The sequence below is a fragment of the Dasypus novemcinctus genome, chromosome 20 (genome assembly GCF_030445035.2).
Source record: "Dasypus novemcinctus isolate mDasNov1 chromosome 20, mDasNov1.1.hap2, whole genome shotgun sequence".
Taxonomy (NCBI): Eukaryota; Metazoa; Chordata; class Mammalia; order Cingulata; family Dasypodidae; genus Dasypus; species Dasypus novemcinctus.
Window position 1 is genome coordinate 10,743,205 of NC_080692.1, and position 23,783 is coordinate 10,766,987.

Sequence of the window (23,783 nt, forward strand, 5' to 3'; positions counted from 1 at the left end):
AAGTTGCTTCTTTGAGAAGATCAACAAAATGGACAAACCCTTAGCTAGACTGCAAAAGAAAAAATAAAGAAGGCACAAATAAAGCCGGAAATGAGAGGTGGAACATTACCTCTGACTCCACAGAAATAAGAGAGATCATAAGAGGATATTATGAACAACTGTATGCCTAAAAGTTAGAAAATGTAGATGAAATGGACAATTGCCTAGAAACACACAAACCACCTACACTGACCCTAACAAGATTGAAACAGTCATCAAAAACGTCCAAAAAATTAAAAGCCCAGGACCAGATGGCTTCATAGGTGATTTCTACAAGCATGACCTAATACCATTCTTGCTCAGGCACTTACAAAAATTGAACAGGAAAGACTTACCAAAATCATTCTATGAAGCCAATATCACCCTAATACCAAAACCAGATAAAGATACTATGAAAAAAGAAAATTATGACAAATATATCTAAGGAATATAGATATAAAAATCCTCATGAAAATACTTGCAAACAGAATTCAAGAGCACATTAAAAGAGTTATACACTATGATCAAGTGATAAATATGAGGAAATTAATCAACACACTTGAATAAACAAGGGGTCAGAGAATATTTGACAAGGGAAATTAGAAAATAACTTGAGATAAACGAACATGAAGACACTAGAAATGATAAATATGTGGGTGAGTATATCAGATATCTGTAAAATTTTAAGTTTTTCTTTAAAATGAATAAACAAAGCAAAATTAACAGCAATGCATTATGAGTATAAAGAATATATAGAAATAAAATGAATAATAATAATAGCATAAAGTATTGCAGGGGAAGAGGAAAAAGAAAGTTGTAGATTTTTATATTATATATTAAGATGTATAATAAATATAAAGATGCTGTGATGGTTAGGCTTATATGTCAACTCAACCAGGTAATTGTGCCCAGTTGTTTGGTCAAGCAAGCACTGGGCTAACTGTAATATAAGGGCAGTTATGGACTTTAGTCACCATTGACTTTACTGCAGTGGTAAATCATAGATAGCTGATTACAATTACATCAATCAGGGAGATTGCCACCAGCAATGAGTGACGCTTTATCCAACCAGTGAATACCTTAAAAGGGGAAGTGATTCCAGCATTGAGTGAGAATTTTCCAGCTCATCTTTGGACAGCCAGCATCTCCCAGAACTCATCAAGAACCTTCACTGGACTTTCATCGGAGGCCCTGGTTGCAACCTGCCTGTGAACCTGGACTTGTGCATCCCCATGGTCCTGACAGATATCTCTTGTTGATTCTGTTTGCCTGACTAATACAGATGCATACCATAAACCCAAGAGCAAACCATAAATAATAAGTATACATCTAATAAGTCATAGTGGTAATAAAATGAAAAACCCAAATCCTCAAACCTTTAGAAGACAGGAAAAGAAGGAAAAAAGAAATGAAGAACATATGGGACAAAGGAAATGTCATTAGCAAGACAGTAAATGAAAACATACTGATAATTACTTTGAATATAAATTTTCTTACACTGCAAATAAAAGAAAAAATGTCCGTCTATATATTAAAGCAAGACCCAATTATGTGCCTCTTAGGAGAAACCTATAGATAAAAAATACAGGTGATTAAATGAAAAGAATGGAAAAATATATAACATGCAAACACCAATAAAGAGTTATCAAACACTAATAACTGACAAATAGACTACAGAACAAGGAATATTATGAGGAATAAAGACATTTCAAAATTATAAACATTTCAGTTCATCAACAAGACATATCAGTCTTCAATGGCCATACATCCCATAAGAATGCTTCAAAATACATGAATCATAACCTGATAGGAGAAATAGAAAGATATACAGTAATATCTGGACAGTCTGATTCTCCTTTGCTAGTAATTGATAGAATTAGGAGACCAAAAACCAGTAAAGGCATTTTGGAAGTTGAAGAATGCCACTCAAGAGGATCCACTTCAGGAAATATTGCTTGACCCCCATCAGCTATTCTACCTTTGAATCCATTGTATAATTAATGTCAAGGCCACACTTCTCTCAGATTCTTCCTGTCAATGACTGAACATGTTGCCCAATGGGGAACTCCTGTAATGGGTAAGTATTATTTGAAGACTACCCATCAACTTGGACTGAACTTGCTCAGAGCTGAGACTCAGCTTACCATAACTCCTTTTCTTCTTTCTCTCCTTTAACAAACATTATAGCTGTATTGCACTCTGAAGGCTTTCCTCAACTGCTCCTGTCCCTTGCCTTTTTAATTTTTAATACTAAATATATTAGCCCCAATACATTTTTGGACCTCAATCCTGTCTTCACCATGAGTTCTCAGAAAACCAGAATGGCATAGATACATAAGATTTGAACACTTTCATTAACCCATTTAACCTAATAGACAATTATGAGACGCTACAACCAACAATAATAGAATTTACATTCTTATAAAAAGTACACAATAAAGTGTAAGTGGGATATCAATATTGGGTAAAAAAATAATAATAATTTCAATATATTTAAATTTAAAGACATAAATATGAGTATGTTGAGTATGTTGTCTGACCACAATGGAATTAAATTAGAAATAAAAAAAATAAAACTCTAGTATTTCATAAAAAGAAAAGAAAATATGTCTTCCAAAAGATTTGTACAAATATTTTCCTAGTATGTTTATTCATAATAGTCACAAACAAGAAAAAATACTCTCACATATCCCTTAAGAGAAAAGGTCTATAATATTTGGTATGTTCATTCAGTTGAAATGACATACAGTAATAAAAATACATTGAATGATATATGACACAATAGGATAAATTTCAAAACCTTATGTTTTGTAAACTCTGTAACTTAAAAGCTACAATATGTACTGTATTAGTTAGCCAAAGAGGTGCTGATGCAAAGTACCAGAAATATGTTGACTTTTATAAAATGTATGTCTTTAGGGTAAAAGCTTATACTTACAAGTCCCTAAGGAGTCCAATGCAAGGTTGATTTCTCACCAAAGTCAGTTGCCCATGTTGAAGGAAGATGGCAGGTGATCTCTCCTGGTCTTTCCCTCCTTTTTCCTCTTAAGGGTCCATGGGCCCAGCTTCTTCCAATCTCAGCTGTGGGCTGGCATAGGGCTTTTTCTCAGAGTTTCTCAGCTGCTCTGTTCTCCTTACAAGTTCAGCCATAAACTATCAGGCGAATGACTCATCTATTCCCAGGGCTCCAGGATCAAAGCCAACAAAGGTCTCTCATTCTTCTGTGTCTTATTCTGTGTGTCTTCTTGAGTAAGTGCCCACCAAGGGGGTGGCGATTTAATCTGAGTTAAATCCTACTGACATGGTTGAATCAAAGCCTTAATCTTAACATAATTTAATCAAGAACATCTCAGCTGAATCTCATAAAATCAAAGGTTATCACACCCAGAGAAACATAATCCATATTTACAAGCAGAATCCATATTTCTTTTTGGAATTCATAAATAATATCAAATTGCTATATAAACTTTTCACATTTCCAATGCTTTCAATATCAATTTTTTTTTAAAAGGAAGCTTTAGATTACATAAATGCTACATAAAAAATATAGGGCATTCCCAAAACCGCACCCACTCCCCCTCCCACACTTTCCTACACTAACAGCACTTTTCATTAGTGTGGTACATTTCTTAATATAAGTTTTAATTTTTTTAGGAACATCTATATTTTATCTAAATTATAAATTCAAACATGACATTAGCAATGTGTATCTTCTCCTATTTGTTGGATCTGTCTTGGTGTTTGTCCATTTTATTTAAAAATTCTAAGAATCAAAATTTGTCCTTGAAAATCTCCTCTGTGGTTTTCTGTTTATTGAATTAATTAACATCTGCAGTTACCTTCATTATTTCCTTCATTTTATTTTGGGATTTAATTCGTTTTTGGCTTCTGGTTTCATTTTTTATTTATAATTGTAAGTCTATGAATGTGTCTTTAAACATGACTTGAGCTAAATGCCTTTTTTTTTGGTTGTTCTTTAGTGTTTTAATATAATTGTGATCAATATTTTTCTAGTCTCCACTACAATTTCTTTCTCATCTTTTGGGCTATTTAGACATGCATTGGAAAATTCTCTAAGCTTACAAGTTTATTTTTAATTTTATTTTTGTTGCTGAATTCTAGATTCATTTCAGTAGGAGAAAATAAAATAAACAAATAACTACATACATGCATTAATAGACTAAAATATGACATAGAGCTTAAATATAAAATAAAATGTACAGTCATAATTATTTGAGAAAATTGAGATATACTTTACTGCCCAGCAGGTTGAAATTTGTGTTAAGTGTACCAAATGCTTTTGAAAAGAATACTGGTTCTGAAGTTGTTGGGTGTAGTTATCTCTCAGTTATGTGTTGCTGTTATTACTGTTGCAATTTTCTATATATCTTCACTTTTTTCCCTGCTTTTTTCATTGACAACTGAAATCAGAGTTTTGAAATCTTCCACTATGATTGTAAATTTTTAAATTTCTCCTTGGACTTTTGTCAGTTGTTGCTTTATATATGTCGACATGATGATAGATAGTAAGTATAAACAAATTGGCTATTGTATGTCCTGTTGAGTTAAATATTTTATTAATAAGAAAGGTCTCCCTTTTTTCTCTACACTGCTCTACTACCATTAAACACTATTCTTTCTGAATTTAAAATAGCTACACCAACACTTTTTTTTTGCATGGTATATCTTTTTCCATTCATTTACTTTCAAACTATATCTAGTCTTATTTTTTAAGATAGGTATTTTCCTTCCAACATTTTGAATATAATACTTCACTTGTTTCAGGCCTCTACTGTTTGTGCTGAGTATGATGGCAACCATACTTTGGTTTCCTTATATATGATAGCTGTTTTGCCCTTGCAGTTTTCAAGGATTTACAGGTCTAAGCTTAACTTTTTAATGTATTTTTAATTGCTACTTTGAATTCTTTTCTGATAATTCCAATATCTTGGCCTCATAAGAAATCGGTTCTATTGGCTGCTCTGCACCCTCATAGATTTTAATGTAAATTTCATCTTTGGTTGGAAACACAAATTTTTTGATAATATATTGCAGTAACTCTGGATTATAATTCCTCTGGTTCTTTTGATGTAAGTATATAAGTTAGTGATTAGTTAATGAGTGGTTGGAGGTTGTGCTAGAACACCTTGATCCAGAAAGGTTTTAGCCTTTTACCTATGAACTTTTGGGTGGGTTCGGAAACTCATTCAGCATTCAGGCATTTTGCAAGTCTGTCTTTTACTTTTGCTTGAAAAAAGGACCCATGTTTATGCAGAAATTAGTAAATATCTTGGGCCCCCTTTGGTCTCTCTTGAGCATGTGTGCAGCCTTGGATGTGTGCAGCTTTCCAAAAATCAGTGCTCTCTGGGAACTTTTCAAGACTCACAATGGCTATCTCGTTCTGCAGATCTCCTTATTGAATTTCTAGCTGCTCTGGTGCTTGCTCCAACCAATATTTTAGTCTTCGGCAGCTTTAAATTAGACTTCACCAAATGTTTTCCCCAGGGATCTCTATGTTTTAGGCACATTGGGCAAGGGCTTTTGCCTGCTCTGTGACAAATGAAACCAACCCTCTGAAGGGCCTCGTGGCCTGCCCAGCCCAAAAAGAACCACTGCTGGAAGGTGATGGAAGAAGGCTACGGCTAAAATCTCACAGACTTCCAGTTTTCTCACCGAGGTTCCACAGTGTTTCTTAAATAAGCACTTCACAATTTGTTGTATTCTTTTGTTCATTTTCCAGCATCTGGAATGATTGTTTTGACAATGTTACTTAGTTTTATCATTGCTTTACAGAACAGCTCTGTCAAGTTCCATGCTCTGCCTGTCTGGATATGTGATTTTATTTTTAGGCATTGCTACTCTTTATCCTTGACTACTATGAGTCAGCTGAGACTTTTAAAACTTCTGTATGTAGTTATATATATGGAGATATATATGTATATGCATATATATGTATATATTTCTAAAACTTCAGAGGTAAATTTCAAATAGAGGCAAATTTGTATGGCCCTATTTGAGAAGGGAAACTATACCTTGCTCATTTTAACTTTAACAATTGACCTCAGTAGTTGCTTATTAAATGCTTGAATGTGGGCTTTCTATAAATTTATCTTTCATTGAATTTAAATTGCTTACTGAACTTAAAAAGGAGGGGATCACTTAATTTAATGGGAAGAAAGGTATTTAGTTTCTCTCAAGTTTACATATTTTAAATTTTAACATATTAAAAATACATCCAGTAGATTTCCTTTAAGAAATTTTTTGCCCAGAAAAAAATATTCTAGGGATTAGAAATCTTTACACAAGTGTTTACAAAGTTCTAGAGTTTGGTGTAGACTGAAGATTTTTCCCAACAACGTCACATACCTATCCCAAAATAGTAGTAAATTTTTAAAAACTCTATCATCTTTACCTGAAGCATTGCTATTTATACCAACCATGATATGAGATTGAGTGTGATGGAGACCCCCTTCCATCCATTCTACCCTTTTTTATAATTTAAGAAATAAAACCTCTAAAATTTACTGGGCACATGGCTGCCCAAGTACGGAGTCCAGTGTGCAGGCTCCCTTTCAGCTATGTGCTGCCATATGATGAGTTTGGACCAGTGGGGTAGGAATGCAAGTACTGTGTGAAACTTCTGAATCATCCTAAAGCAGCTTGCCCTGGATTTTTACACGTCCTTTATTAAGGCTGGAGAACAATATCAACAGACATTTTTTAATGATCTTGTGGAACAGAACTATCTGACTGCAGATTTCCCACCTACATTTTTACTTTTACCTAAGTCTACACATCTATCTCAAAAGTTTGGGTTGTGGAAACTGTAAAGAAATAGCACTAATTTGACAATTTAATCCAGAGGTACCATTGAAAGAAGATGATATTTTTTTAAATCAATGGAGTTTCACACTTTTTTAGCAAGTTCAACATATAAAACAAATAATTATGGGTGGTGCATTTCTAGTATTTGTGCCATTTCTTTCCCACTCTTACCCTTTTATGTAATTTCTAAGTTATTTGTGGAACTTGTAAAGCTCTTTAGAGCATAGTTTCAAAGCTATTGCCTTATAAATATTGATATTCATATATATTATAATTGCTAATATATTTTTTTATCCACTTTGTTTTGAGCCTCACAATTTTGGCAGATACTATTCTGCCAAGTTTATAGGTGAGATATTTTATATTCAGAGATGCTGGTAGTCTATCAGGAGCCAAAAAAACAATAATTGATAAAAGAAAAGAAATTTATAAAGAGGATGAGTGATTTTTCTAGTATTCCTTCTGCATTTCATAAGAATTATGCACAACTGTCAGCTACAATTCAAGATTACAGCTAGAAGAATGTATACACAAAATATGTATGTAATAGTAAAGAAGAAAATAATGTTGCTAAAATAAGATTATTTACATTTATCGTAAAATAGAGTATAAGCCCTTACTTAACCTACAACATAGGAAAACAACTTGGATATTTCATAGTTAATATTTAGCCTATAAATCAATCATTTTTGCATTATTACTTGTTTTTTGTTTTGTGACTATATATTTAGATAAAATTATAAAACACTTTATTATATTTCTTTTTAAAATTTTAAAAATATAAGTAAAAGTAACAAATGAAAAAAATAGGTAAATGGGATTTCATCCAAATCAACAACTTTTGTACATCAAAGAACATTAATGGATAAATGGATAAACAAAATATGCTATGTGCATACAATATGCTGTAAAAAGGCTGTAAAAAGGAATGAACTTCTGATGCATACTAAACATAGATGAGCCTTAAAGACATCATGATGAGTAAAATAAGCCAGACACAAAATGCCAAACATTGTATGATCTCACATATATGAAATAATTAGGATAGTCAAACACATAGAATTAGAAATTAGAATGCAGGTTATCAGGGGCAAGTGGGGTGCAAGGAATGGAGAGTCAATGCTTATTTGGGACAGAGTTTCTGTTTTGGGTGATGGAAAATTTTTGGTAATGAATGGTGGTGAGTTTATCACGATATTGTGAAGGTAACTAACACCACTAAATTGTACACTCGAAAGTGGTTAAAATGAGAAATTTTAGAAGGTATATTTTGCAAAATTTTAATAAAAAAACAACATAAGACTGTACTATACAAAGGTGCACCCTAATGCAAACTATAGACTATAGTTAATAATAACATTATAATAATATTGTCTCATCCACTGTAGATAGTTACCACATGATTCCAAAACATTAATGATAGGGAAAACTGTGTGTGAGAGACAGTATATGAAAACGCTATATTTTCTGTATGATTATTCTATAAACCTACAACTACTCTAACAAAATATGTTAAGTTCAGATTAAGCAAAATAAAAACATTTTACATTTTGTAGGAAACCACTGTAGGCTTTTTCTTTTGTTATATATGTTTGTGTTCTTTATAATCGTTCTTGGGCTCTCCTTTCTTCTGTAAAATAAGCAACACAATCTCTCCAATTAGCAGTCAAATGCAAACATACAACAATGAGTAGATGGCTAATGGCGGTCTACTGAGTATTTCCTATTTTTGCTATTTTCATTTTCAGTAAAAATTCACAAGGACGTTTAAAATGATATAAGAATACTTCAAAACAATCAGCAGGAAATGAGTATTATTACACGGGATTTTTTATTGATTATCTTCCTGTTTAATTTAAATATAGCTATGTCTTTTGAAATGGATTTTCAATTTATGATTCAGATTTATCCCCAAAACTAAAGTAATATTCACTTAAATTGCATAAATTTAACCTGTCAGATATGCTCAGAGGAGAAATCTGTTTTATGGACTATTTTACCCATCATTTCTGAGTCATTTTATGTCAACTTCAGATATTGTCATTTATTTATTTTCCCTATTGAGAAATAGCTTTTACATATGCATAAAATATCTTATCAAGTTTGCCCTGGGAAGAATAACCTGGTTAAAGACATATTACACTTGATAAATATTATAGAAATATTTAGCAGGCTGCTTTCTATTCATGGGTTCATCCGTATGCTCCCCTATGGAGAATATAAATATCACTGACCTTTTACTTTTTGGATGAAGCTAGGTAGTGATTGTCCTTGTTCTAGTCACCAATCTAGCAATAAAGTCATGAGGAAAGTAAGTAAAGGGCTATACTTAACACTTTAGAGGATGTTGTCCTTCAGACAAACAAAAAAATGTTTCTATACAATGCTAATATTTTCATACATAGAAAAATAAGCATATTCCTACTTACTTTGGGGCAAGTACTCTGTGTGTATGATCTGCAGTAAAATGTCAATACATTGATTTGGGTTTATCAGTCCTATTTTAAGGAAAGCCCACAGTTCTTGCAGAAAATTCCTTTTCTAAAGCTATTGACTCCAAGTCTTAGTAACAGTCTCTGAATAATGTCCCCCAAAGACAGAGACAAACCTAATCCCCTGGAACCTACAAATGTGTGACCTTTATGTGGCAAAAGGGACTTTAAGATGTAACTAAGTTAAAGATCTTGTGATGGGGAGATGATTTTGGTGGACCTGATGCAAACATTAGGCTCTTTGTAAGAGAAAGGCAAGAAGGTCAAAGTCTGAGAGAGAGAAGATGAAAGGACTCACGCAGAGAGTGGGGAAGAGAGACGTTCCCGTGCTGTTGTCATGGAAGATGGAGGAAGAGGCTCTGGACCGAGGCATGCAGGCAGCCTCTAGTAACTGGAAGAGGCAAGGAATCAGGTTCTTCCTTGGCGGCTCCAAGAGGACCACGGCCCTGCCAACACCTTCATTTTAGACTTTAGACCGCCACAACAGTATGAGAACAAATTTTTTGCTTGTTTTAAACCACTGAATTTGTGGTAAGTTGTTACAGCAACAAAAGGAAATACATACCTTTGCAAAACACTTATTCCTTCTATTGCATGTCTGTATGCTGTTGGAAAAATGATCTGTGCCTTAATAGAATTTGCAGTTCCTTTCATTTGAAGTCCATGTTAGAAAACGTGTCTTTTAAACTTGCATAAAAAGTCTAGTTTTATTTGGGGAATTATAGACATTAATAGTTACATGAAAGAATGTAGTGCCCTAGAAATTCTACTAAGGAGGATTGTACATAATCACAAATTTAGTCAAAATACCCCGGACATAAATACTGTATGCTTTAAAATGTTTGGAAGCTGTTGTCTAATTTGGTACTTAATGGTTTATAATTTTGTGTGTATAAATATATATGAAAATATATAGACAAAAATACACATGTGTATATACTATGTATCCAATATATGTATATATGTATGTTACATATATATGCATAGCAATATATATACATGTATATTTACATATATATACACAAGTATTTTACACATGAGTATAAAAATTAGAAAATTCCAGAGTTCTTTAATTTGCATAGAAGTAGAGCTGTTCAACATTCTCCCTGCTCCCTAATAAATCTGTAGTTCAGACTGGGAAACTATAATAATCTATTGTATTCTCTCTCAGCTCTTTGAACCTACTTCAATTGTAGCACTGATAATAATGTTAATAACCAACCAAGAATTGAGTGTAACACTGTGGCAGATTCTGTTAAGCATTTTATATATATTTTCTTATTAAGTAACACCAAGTTTTTAAAAATAAATAAACAGAACTCTGAGTCAACTCCAAGCCTTCCGACATCCAAACCTTATTTTTAACCACCATGCTAGGCAAGCCATAGTGTGTATATCAGAGATTACATGTTGTATGTTAGCATTTCTCACCCATAAAATCTTGCAGTGATACATCATAGGTGCTCAATGGACATCAGAAAGAACTAATATTTTATAAGTTGTTCTGAGGTTGCCATAAAACTTACTTTAGGATATACATTTCTAGCGATTCTGTTAGAAACTGTGCAGCATTTTAAAAGAAGGGGGAAAAAATTAGTTCTGAATGAGATAGCTGGCATAGGACATTTTCTGATTAGGATAGAGGATCAGTTGGATTTGATGTAGGAGTAAAAGTGTCCAAGGCAAAGTACCCTTGTGGGAGGAAGGGCGCCCGGCTTGCCACAGTAGCAAACAGTGCGGCAAGAGGTGATACCGCCTCTGCCCACTGGGCCTAGATAAGGTGACTACGCCTGACTAGGCCTTTGCTGCTAACGGCCGGCGCTGCCCTCCCCCTTTCTATCTCCCGCCTAGCCCAACATCCGGCCAGCTCTCACTCCCCCTTTCCCCTCCCCTATTCCAAACCTCTCAGCCAGCCCTCTGCCTAGCAACCGCTTACAATCACCTATCAGGAAGCAGTACCCGCCCGCACCTATCAAATCCCTCCACGCAGTCCCTAACCCTATAATGCTGTGTCCCCTTCCGCAATAAACCGGACTTGCACATAGACCTGGTCTCCCCGCGGCTTTCTTCCTCCCCTTGCCGTGCGTCCTCCACTCCTGAGAGCCCCTCTGATGCTGTCTGCCGTAGCATCAGACGCCACTGCGGTCTAGTCTGACCCCTCCAAACCCCCCGTCAGCATCGGGGTGCAAGCCGCCCCAGCCGCATACCCTAAGTAATATGATTATCCTACATGCTGTGTAAGAGTGATTTAACTTACATATCCTTGCTAAATTGTCTGGATCACTGCTTTGGAATTTCTAAGTATTTAATATCTCAGTCCTAATTTACTTCAAACACAATGGTGTCTATTTCAACGATGGAAGCACGAGAATGTAGATTACCTACTGTTTTCCAGAATAGTACATACTAAATGTACAGCCTTGTCCAACTGGTGTAATGTGCATTTTGTATACTTTGGCATCTGTGAATCAAAAACTTTAATTATCATATTAAGTGCAGAAAAAATAATTCTTAAATGTCCTTGAGAGAATAAGAAAGTTATAACAGAGCTACTTTTTTAGAGTGGCAGAGATAAAATGGAAGTGAGAGAGAGATAGAGGGAGAAACAGGGTGAGAGGGAGAGAGAAGGAGAAGGAAAAGGAGGAGGAGGAGAAAGAGGAGGAGAGGGAGGAGAGGGAAAAACAGAACAAGAACAAGAAGAAAGGGAGGTAGGAAGAGAGAGAGGAATGGAGGGAGGGAGGAAAAAGATAAACCTAAAGTGAACTCACAAGCTGAAATGGGTACACGAACACCTTATATTGGAATTATCTGTCTTAAGCCATTATAATCAGTAACGTGTTTGAATGTTTGACGTCTTGTTTTTTTCTCCTTTTTCAAAGCATCATTAAACCAGCAAGCTCTACGTGGTGCAAAAAAATATGCTGAGGAGTTATAAATATAGACACAGTGTTCAAATTCCCATGAGTGAGCAGGACTTTTGACTTGTTTTTTTCAAATTAAGTATTCTGATTGCAAGCACATGTTGAGTTATCTGGAACATACCATTATAAATCTGTTTCCAATATATTGTGATTAAAGGCATTAAGCAGTCTCTTGAATGCCGAAAAAAGTAATTGACTTAAAATATTAAAATTGGGCTGAGTTGATATAGTAACTATTTGAGTAGAATTTATATTTAAAGAAATGTTAAGTGCAAAGCTATTACTGCATTTTTATAAAAGAAAATGTTCTCACTCTGTTCCCTTAAATAGTAAGTTTATTTCTTCTATCCTGGTTTCTTCAGTTACCAATAGGCAATTAAAAACCCTCTCAGAACTCAATATGCTGGCATTTTCCAGGATTCTCAAATTCTACAAAATAGAATTTGCACTATATAACATATTTGCAACATACAATCTCCAGCAACCACTAGAGGCAGGCAAAACTGAAATGGCACAATGCTGCCTTTTAGAAATAATAGCCAGCACTTCTTATATAAAAGAAGACATTTTTCACTATTTCTTGGATAAATAATTTTTCTCTGCTATGCCTTATGAGTCTCTCTATACCATAGAGAAACACATCTTTCTAAATCAAAAATAAATGTAATTTTCTAAGAAACACTAGATTCCAAAGGACTGTGTTACTTTAGTAATGGAGATACGTTGTGTACACATCAATGTTCATGGATAAAAATCAATATAAAAGGGGATCTTGGAATTTTACCACTATACCCATTCTAGTTACACAGCTGTCTAAAGCAGTGTGATTGAGAATAGAATGAGGAATCCTGAATATAAGTGATATTTTTAATAGTGGCTTACTGCTAGGTTGTTCAAATCACTATCACTAAAATATCTTACCTGCAAATAGCAATCTAGACTTAAACTGCCAAAATAATGGGAAGATTTTCTATTACACTCGATAAGACCCAAAGCAGAGTGCCTACAGGGTTGGTTAATTCAATGGTTCAGTGCCGACACCAAGAATGCAAATAGCTTCCATTTTGCAACTTTCCATTATCAGCCTGATTGCCTTTGTCTTTTCTAACCACTCTCTGTTTGAAAGATTGCTGCCAACGTTATAGGTGGCATAGGTAGGTGCATTCATTTTCCCCAGAAAGTAAGTCTCTTTTAATTGGAGAGAAATCCTTCTCCAAAGCAGCCATGCATGTCCAGTCCTGAGTTTTGGCCAGATTGGGCCATGTTCCCAAGTTAAATGAGTCACCACCAAAGAGAATAGGATCCCCAAGTAAGCACAGGGCTTCAGTGGTTCTGGAGAATCTGGATGGAAATAAACCTATACTAATTGCTTCACAGTGTTTTCCTCAATATTTATAAAATGAGCACCTTGTGACAGTAAATTTCAAGTAATATAAAAACGATATGGTTTCTTCCAGGTTATAAAACTTGCAATCGCTTACTAAAGTAGTTATTTTTTAAAACAATTGATTAATAAAAATCACAAAGGTGGGAAATTTATGCAGAGATAACTGAATAATCGAGATATCTTGAGATTAAAATAACCTCTGGCTAGTTTTCACACTGAAACAACCTGCAGTGCTACTTCATCCCATAGCTCCCCTGTTATAAAAGGAGAGAAGGGGACTTCTTATTCATATCATTTGAAGGCAATTTTGAAAACCTTTCGCAACAAGTATTTTAGCTAACTCTCAGCTTTGGCAGTCAGCATGAACTCCATTTTACTTCTTGAACATGACTGGATCTTAACTTTTATGAACCCCTGCCTCAAGGGCTTCTTTGACATAAAAGGTACATAGTATGAAAGACACTGTCATTTTTACATGAAAATGCCATTGTTCATAATCCCCATAGCTTTTATGCAAAGTTAGGTAAACATAGATAGAATTCTACAAAGAGTTTCTCTTTCCTTTTTAGTTTAAAATAGTTTAAAAAGACATTGCACATGACCCTGACATTTGTAGTTCAATGGTCAGTGAGTGAAAATATATTCTCTGAGATTTGTACTCCTAGTGAGGAATAATTTTGAGAACTCTCACATCGTGTTTGAAACTTTGAGATGACCCCCCACCCTAAAATATGTACGTGCCATTTTTCTCATTTATTTCCTTTGTTTCTCATACTTCAAATATCGACTCAAAGCTACCAGAGGAGAGAAGAGCTCTTGTGTTATGAGAAGATATGAAGATGTAGATTGTCCCAAAGTGAAGTGCCTGGTTATCACAATAAAGGAATTCTGCTGCTCTTAGTCACTGAAACTATCAAGCCAGAAACATGTTTTTGTAAAGAATTTAACATTTAATCATCCAAGAAAATTCATTTTCCTTGTTTCCTTAGGAGACTTTCTTTTTTTTTTTTTAATTCCTCCTCAGATAGTCCCATTTCTGTTGCAGGGAAAAAAGAACAGCTGTTTGCCTGGATTAGCCACTTGTGAATTTTCACCCTTCTTCAGTGTTACCCACATGCTAAAATAAAACCCAATATGAATAAATCAGCTAGGACCTTTGTGAGGACTATCTGATAATAATCACACTCAGAAAAACAAAAAAGATGGAAAGTGTTTGTATTACAAGTTGCATTTTTAATGTATGCAGTATCAAAGAATTGCAAAATTATGCTAATTAAGAATATATATTTCTCTATTATTTTTGCATCCTTAAAAAATGCATCAGTATTATCCTTATTAGTCATATTATTACCATTACTTTGATTATCATGACCCTACAAAACACTGTGGTGAAAAACATTTTAAAGAAAGGAAAAGGCCTGCCCTGAAGGGTTCCCAATTTCTAGCTATGCTCAGTTTTCCAGTCATGATTGAGAATGTATGAAAACTAGATTTGGCAGTACCTAACATCATGACTTTAATTATTTTGCTTAAAGGCGCTTAAGGTAGGAGTCACATAAAATCTTTCCTTGGAATTATCATGTGGTCTAAAACTAGCCATGTACAACCCTTAGTCCAATGAATCCATTGGCTAAGTACTGGTGGGGGAAAAGAGAGGAAAAATTAGCTCAAAATGAGACAACGAGGACCTGAAGAATATTGCTTGCCTCATAAGCAGCTCCTTTATATGGCGCTTGAATAGTTGTTTTAAAATTGCCATAATATTTTTAATTGCATTCTAAACAATTTTTTTTATAACTCATTCTGTTTTTCCTCTTTAGCAAGGCCATTTGGATGATTTGCTGGCTCATTTTTATGTTAAATATTTTAACAAGAATGGCTTGTTGACATCAGGGAGTCAGTCAGATATAATGGAGTTCTGCTAACAAGTCTCATAAAAATACAGGAAAGAGACAATAAATCTGACTTATATACCTCATACATAATAAGTTGAAATTCAGAGTAATTAGGCATCTAACACACCATAGCATATGTCAACCCTTAAGGGCTTGACTCAAACAGAAAAAAAATGCCAACACATTGAAAGCTGCTATTCCATTCTTAAATCAAATCACCAGTTCTCTATGCTGATGCACTGGCCATCCTAACTTAGAAAGATAGTCTAGAGTTGTAAGAGTAACTGTTAGAATTTTGACAAGTTCCTGAAATTCTTTGGGTGTTGACTGGATAGAAGCAATGTTGAGTAGTTTAGCCACAGCTGGTCAGGACATTTCATTAGGGGTATAACGGTGCAACTATCAATCCTTGACTAAAAGATTAGGTGGAAGTCCAATGAATAATTAAGAGCTCTGGGAGCTGAAAATGTGGCTGGTACTTTGCCTTGGGGGCAGAAGCCTGAGAAAGGAAAGAATGACTGAGAATTGTTATTTCTTTGGTTTTCTAAAACATTGATGACTTCTTTCTCTGAGGTGGCACCCACGATGTTGAGCTCTTGATATAAACCCTCATAAATATTTTTCCCAAGCTCACCTATATCCAAGTAGTATGCACAGTATTATAGAATTTCAGAGTCAAAATTAAGCATTGCAAGTAAACAAAAATTTCCCTGCCGATATTATTTTGATTTACATGATGCTTCAACAATCCAAAATTGATTGAATATTCCGAAAAACTGAAATAAAATTTTAAAGGAAGTAACTTTTAGTTAAAATTCCCACATTTTTCTTATCCTGACACTAAAAAACTAATTTGGTCCTACATTCAAACCTGAAATACTTTACTTAAAGAGAACTAACCCCTCATAGTATACCATGATAGGCAGTTATGCTTCTTTCTCAAACATATATAAAATACCCAATTAGGGGTTTCTTGTTTTTTTTTTTTTGAAGATACATAAATCATAAACAATGTTGCATTAAAATATATAAGAGATTCCCATATACCCCACACCCCAACCCAGGGAGTTCTTTATATTTGTTCAAAATGTGTCAGAAAAGACCAATCTATGGTCATTAAAAATTGAATTAGAAAACAATTACTTCGTGTGTGAATACAAATATTGATTCATTCTTTACAAACATGTTTCTAATGCCAATACTTATTAAGTAAGACTAAGTGTTGTCAATGTTTTACTTCATTTTATAGGAGAAGCGTAGTTAAAAATTTCATGATCAAAGGTCAAAGAGCTACAATTTTCTATTTCTGTATTCATAAATACCTACATTCATACACATACACAAATACACACACACACAATCAAGGATACCATCCTACATGAGGCTAGAGCAAGTCAAAAGCAAAAGCTGTCAGCATACAAAGCAATGCCCTCATTTTATGTTCCTCCTATTATTTTTTCCACCATAAGTAGTGCAGAATCCTATTCAAACTGAACCCATCACATTTTAACATGTTTATTAAAAGAACAGACCAGAGAATATGACTACTTGGGTTTAAATATTAATTCTGCCACTTAACGGATAATCAAACTTGTGGCAGCTACTTAAGCACCTCAATTCTGTCACATGCAAAATAACGATAGAAACTCATGGTATTCTTTTGAGTATTCAATGAGTTAACATAAGCACTTAGCCCAGTGCCTAGCAAAGAATAATTATTCAATAAATATTATCTAGTGTTAATGAGTTAAGTATTATTTCACCGGTATGTATAATAGCTTTTAACTATTTCCTACAGAGATTTGGGGAAACAAAAATAAAGTAAAAGCGGAATGTAAGTTAAGCAAGTGTTTGTGAAACAAGCACTGTACATAGAATCAGTGTTAGACTAATGTTGAATAAAATTAAACCTGCCCTCAATAATTTTATAATTTAACAGGAAGAATAATAACTACAAAAGAAGAAAGTTGGAATACATTAGCCTAGCTATAACTCAAATAAGTACCCTGATGGATAAAACAAAAGAAACACCTAATCCACGTAATGTATAAATATAATATTTTATATTTAATTCATTTAATTTTATAATTATGTTGGGTGTTGAGAGGTATTTCTGTGTGAAACATGCATTTCCATGATTAATAATGGAGAATTATTTTATATTTTTATTCATCATTTTTGTATCCTCTTTTACAAAATTCCTATTTTTCTGACATTTTATTATTGGTTTCACTGTATTTTATTTCCTTGTATCTGCAAGTCATTCTTTATTTTAAATTCAAGATCATTATCTATTTTATGTGTAGGGGCTACTACTTAATATAAAGCTTGTGTTTTTGTTTTGTTTTTAAGATTTATTTTTATTTATTTCTCTCCCCTCCACCCCCCCATGGTCTGCTCTCTGTCCATTCGCTGTGTGTTCTTCTGTGTCCGCTTGCATTCTTGTCAGTGGACTGGGAATCTGTGTCTCTTTTTGTTGCATCATCTTGCTGCGTCAGCTCTCCGTGTGTGCGGTGCCACTCCTGGGTGGGCTGCGCTTTTCTTTTTGCATGGGGTGGCTCTCCTTGCAGTGTGCACTCCTTATGTGGGGGTCTCCCTACGTGGGGGACACCCCTGCATGCCATGGCACTCCTTGCATGTGGCAGCACTGCATGTGGGCCAACTCACCACATGGGCCAGGAGGTCCTGGGTACTGAACCCTGGACCTCCTATATGGTAGGTGGACGCTCTGTCAGTTGAGCCACATCCACTTCCCAAGGCTTATGTTTTCATTTAGTTTATGGTTTGTTAAATGAACAGAAGTTCTTACTTTTATTTTGTCCATTTTATCAATTTTTATTTTTATAGGCAGTGCTTTTTAGTGCACTGTTTAAAAAATAAAAATAAAAAAACAAGAAAACTTTCCCTTCTGTGACATCAGGATGATTTTGCTTTTGTAAAAAATTGATATATATTTCATATACCATAAAATCTATTGTTTTAGAGAGTATAATTCAGTATATTTTATATATTTACAAAATATTTATATATTTACAAATATATATAATATTATATATTTACAAAATATATTTCAGTATATTTTAGTATATTTACAAAAAATGTGCAATCACTACCATTTCACCACCCCAGAGAAAACCCAATACCTATTAGCATTTTTCTATTTACTCTTCCTCCCAGGCCCTGGAAATCACCAATCTATTTTCTGTCTCTAAGGATTTGCCTATTCTGGGTAGTTCATATAAATGGAATCATATAATTTGTGGCTTTTGATGTCTGATTTCATTCACTTACTATAATATTTTCAAAGTTCATCCATGTTGCAACAGGTGTGAGAACTTCATTTTTTAAAAATTATTTATTTATTATTATTTTTAAATTACATTAAAAAAAAATATGAGGTCCCATTCAACCCCATCGCCCCCGCCCCCCACTCCCCCCACAGCAACACTCTCTCCCATCATCATGACACATCCATTGCACCTGGTAAGTTCATCTCTGAGCATCACTGCACCCCATAGTCAATGGTCCACATCATAGCCCAGACTCTCTCACGTTCCATCCAGTGGGCCCTGGGGGGATCTACAGTAGAACTTCATTTTTTTATGGCTGAATTTTATCCCCTTGTATGGATATGTGGTATTTTGTTATCCCCTCATCAATTGATGGATGTTTGGATTGTTTCCACATTTTGGCTATTATGAATAGGGCTGTTATGAACATTTGCTTAGACATAGTTTTTCACTTCTCTTAGATATATACCTAGGAGTGAAATAGATGGGTCATATTGTAACTCTATGTTTAACTTTTTGAGGAACTGCCAAACTGTTTTCCAAAAGAACTGCATCCTTTTACATTCCCACCAAAAGTGGATGAGAGTTCTAATTTCACCACATCTTTGACAACATTTGTTATTGTCTGTATCTTTTTTTAGATGTTATTTATTTATTTATCCTTCCCCCTTCATTGTTTGCACTCGTTTTTGCACTTTCTGCTTATTCGTTGTGTGCTCTAATGTTCATTGTGTGCTCTCTGTGTCTGCTCATTTTCTTTTTAGGAGACACTGGGAACCAAACCTGGGACTTCCCTTATAGGAGGAAGGCACCCAATCATGATCCACATCTGCTCCCTGCTTGTTGGGTCTCTCGTTGTATTTCCTCATTGTGTCTCCTTGTTGCATCATCTTGTTGCATCAGCTTACCACGCCAGCCCATTGCATCAGCTTACTGTGTTGCTCATCTTCTCTAGGAGACAACTGGGAATGGAACCACTGGGAATGGAACCCTTGACCTCCCATGTGGTAGGCAGGCACCCAATTGCTTGAGCCACATTCACTTCCTTGTCTGTATTTTTTTATAATAATCATCCTAATGGATGTGAAGTGGTATTTCACTGTGATTTGATTTACATTTCCCTAATGATTTATTGTGTTCAGTATCTGGTCATGTGCTTATTTGACATTTTCTTAACTTCTATGAGGAAATATCTATTTAAATCCCTTGTCCATTTTTAATTGGATTATTGGTCATTTTATTGCTGAGTTGTAAGGGTTCTTTTAATATTCTGAATATAAGTCCATTATCAAATAGGTGATTTATGGATGTTTTATCCCATTCTTTGGGTTATCTTTTCATTTTCTTCATGTTGTCTTTGAAACGCAAAAATTTCAAATTTTAATGAAGTCCAATTTATCAAATTTTATTTTATTCCATGTGCTCTCAGTGCCAAGCACCAAGCAACAATTGCCTAATCCAATGCCACAAAGATTTACACCAGTTTTCTCCTAAGAATTATAGTTTTAGCTTTTACATTTAGGTCTTTGATCCCATTAGATTTCATCTAAGTGTATGGTGTGAGACAGTAGCCCTTCTGAATGTGGGTACCCAATTACCCTAGAAAAAAAATTGGTAAGAAAAGGGAAAATCTTTTCATTTCCCTATTGAATTGTCTTAGCGCATTTGTCAAAAATTAGTTATCCATTAATGTAAAGGTTTATTCCTGAACCCTCCATCTTATCCCATCGATCAACATGCCAGTCTTCATGACAGTGTGTATCCCAGAAAATCATGTTCTTTAAAGCTAATCCAGTCCTGTGGGCATGGACCCATTGTAAGAGGACCTTTTGGTGAGTGGGATCTTCAGTTAAGACATGACCCATCTCATTCAGAGTGGGTCTTAATCCTCTTACTGGAGTCCTTTATAATAAAATAAAATTCAGACAGAGAGAGACAAAGCCATAGAAGCAAGAAGCTGAAAGCACAAAATCCAGAAAACAAGCGAGAGACCCACCGATTCCACTTGTGCCTTGCCATGTGGCAGAGGAGTCCAGGATTGCTGGCAGCCAGCCTGCAGGAAGAAAGCATCAACTTGGTAATGACTTGATTTGGACATTTTTCTCAGGCTCCAAATAGTAATCTTATAAGCTAATAAATTTTCATTATTAAAAGTCAACCCCATATTCTGGTCTATTGTTTCAATAGCTTAGCTAACTAGAACACACGCTGTCTTGATTAATGTAGCTTTTTGGTAAGTTTCGAAAACAGAAAGTAAGAGACCTCTAACTTTGTTCATCAACTTGTCAACTGTAGAAGCAAGAGCAGACGGGATTTTGTTGGGTATTGAGTTGAATCTGTAGATCAATTTGGGGAGTATTGCCATATGAACCGTATTGTCTTCCACTCATAAACATGGGATGCTGTTCCATTTATTTAAGTCTTCTTTAATTTATTTTAATGATGTGTTTTTAGATTTTAAGATACAACTCTTGCATCTCTTATTTTTGTTAAATTATTCTAATTTTTGTCACATTATTCACTTGGATGTTATTTTAAATGGAATTGTTTCCTTAATTTCTATTTTGGATTGTTCAGTCCTAACGCAAAGAAATAAAATTGATGTTTGTATATTAATCTTGAATCCTGCAAACTTGCTGAATTTTGTTACTTTTAATAGGTTTTGTGGATTTTTACAGGGTTTTCTCTGTATAAAACCATTTCATCTGCAAATAGATGTAGTGTTACTTATTCCTATCCAATCTTGATGCCAATCAGGATGTCTCCCTTCCTTTGTCTAACCTAATCACCCTTACTATAGCCTTCATGAACTGAAGTGGCTAGAGCAGACATCTTTGTCTTGTTTCTGGTCTTAGGGTAAATTGTTTTAGTGTTTCACCATTAAGTATGATGTTAGATGGGGGTTATTTGTAGGTACCCTTACAGGTGGAAGATTTGTCTTGTTGTGTGCTTTGTAATAAAAGGATATTATTAGATTTTGTCAAACTATTTTCTATATTTATTGGAATTTTGTCTTTTATTCTGTTAATGTGGTATATATTCCTGATTTAATAATTTGTCTTCTCTTTTTTTGTACTTGTTCAGTCTAGTGAAAGGCTTGTCAGCTTTGCTGGTCTGTTCAAATAACTATTTTTGCTTGTATTCTCTATTTTTCTTTGCTCTATTTTATTTATTTTCATTCTCTATTATTTACTTCCATAAGTTTATCTTCAGTTTAGTTTGTTGTTGTTTTACTATTTTCTTATGGTAGCAGTTCAATTTATTGGCTTTAAATATTCTGTTGTTGGTAGATGGAGTATTTATATATTTATATTGTCTATTAGGCCTACGAGCTTTATATTTTTAGTTAAGTCTTCTGTGTTCTTGAAAATCTTATGCCTAGTTGTTCTAGCCATTATTGAAAACAGAATGTTGAAATTACCAACAATTATTGTTGAATTATCTCTTTCTTCATTCAAATACATTAGTGTTTGCTTCATGTATTTTGATGCTCTGTTGTTCAGTATATAAATCTTTATGATTTTTGACATCTTAATTATATGACCCTTTTACTATGGTATAAAGTCCTTTTTTGTCTCTTTTAACAGTATTGTTCATAAAGTATTTTTTCCAATTATTATAACTGTTCAACTCTCACTGTTTCTTTTAATAATTTTTAGAAGCCCAATGATTACCTTTCACTTCAATCAATATTTACCCTGTTGACCTTTGCATGTGATGTGAGGGAGGAGTTTCTTGTTATCACATTTGTTTCCTGTTTGGAGTGCCAAATAGCCATACATACAGCATTTATTTCAATCACTACTATCTTTTTCCCATGATTCTGCTGTGCCTTCTATTATTTTTTCATGAATCCAGGATGGGTCTGTGTTTTCCTTTTTTAAAAAACCTCCTGTTTATCATTCCACATTTATACCAAAACCACACTATCTTATTTAATATGGATTTATATGTCTTTATATCCCTTTTTATCTTCTTTAGGAAATTCCTTAATGGTTTTTTTCTTGTTGCATTTCCTATATTAATATGACCGCTTGCCATCAATTTCCATAAGCCAAACATGATGAAAAGATATTGAAACTATAGATCAATATTAGTAGAATTCCCATTTCTCAATACATTGGCTTTCCAATTCCTGAAAAATAGCAAATTTTTCTCTTTATTTACATTCTAAAATTTACTTATGATGTAAAAATCCACAATATATTTCAATTTTTTTACATATTAATCTTTTGCAAGACTGATATCCACATATTTTCTAATTCTTCTAACATTTAATGGCATTTATCAATTTTATTTAAATTTTGTTTTTAAATTAATTTTATTTCAAAACAGTTTTTTTATTATTATCTTGATTATATTAAACTATCTTGCATAAGTTCCTAAACATTTTTTCATAGATTTAAGGGTTATTAAATTCACAGTCACATAATTAGTGAATAATGTATGCTTTATCTATTTTCATTACACTCATCCTGCCATTGATATATTTTCCTATCTTTTTTCACTTGTTATGACCTTTAGAGTAATATTGAATTGAAGTGATAATTATGAGTGTTCTTGTTTTCTCCCCAATTTCAAAGGTAAAGTTTCCAACATTTTTCAAAAAGCTATATATCCTTTATCATATAAAAGCATTTTCCATATAATCTTCATTTGCTGAGTGTTATCATGAATACATTAAATATTAAATAATAATAATCTTGATATTAAATATCAAGATGACAATATACTTTAGTGATTTGTTGATATGTTGAACATTTTTCAGCTTATACCATGTTACTACTATATTAGCATATTAAATATATTGTAAAAGATAGATAAAATGATATATTAGTAAGACTAATATAAAATATATTTTGATGGCAAAAAAAATTTAAATATATTGTGGATTTTTACATCACAAGTAATAAAACACAAAATGTAATCTCTATAATGATTTCAATATTAACAGT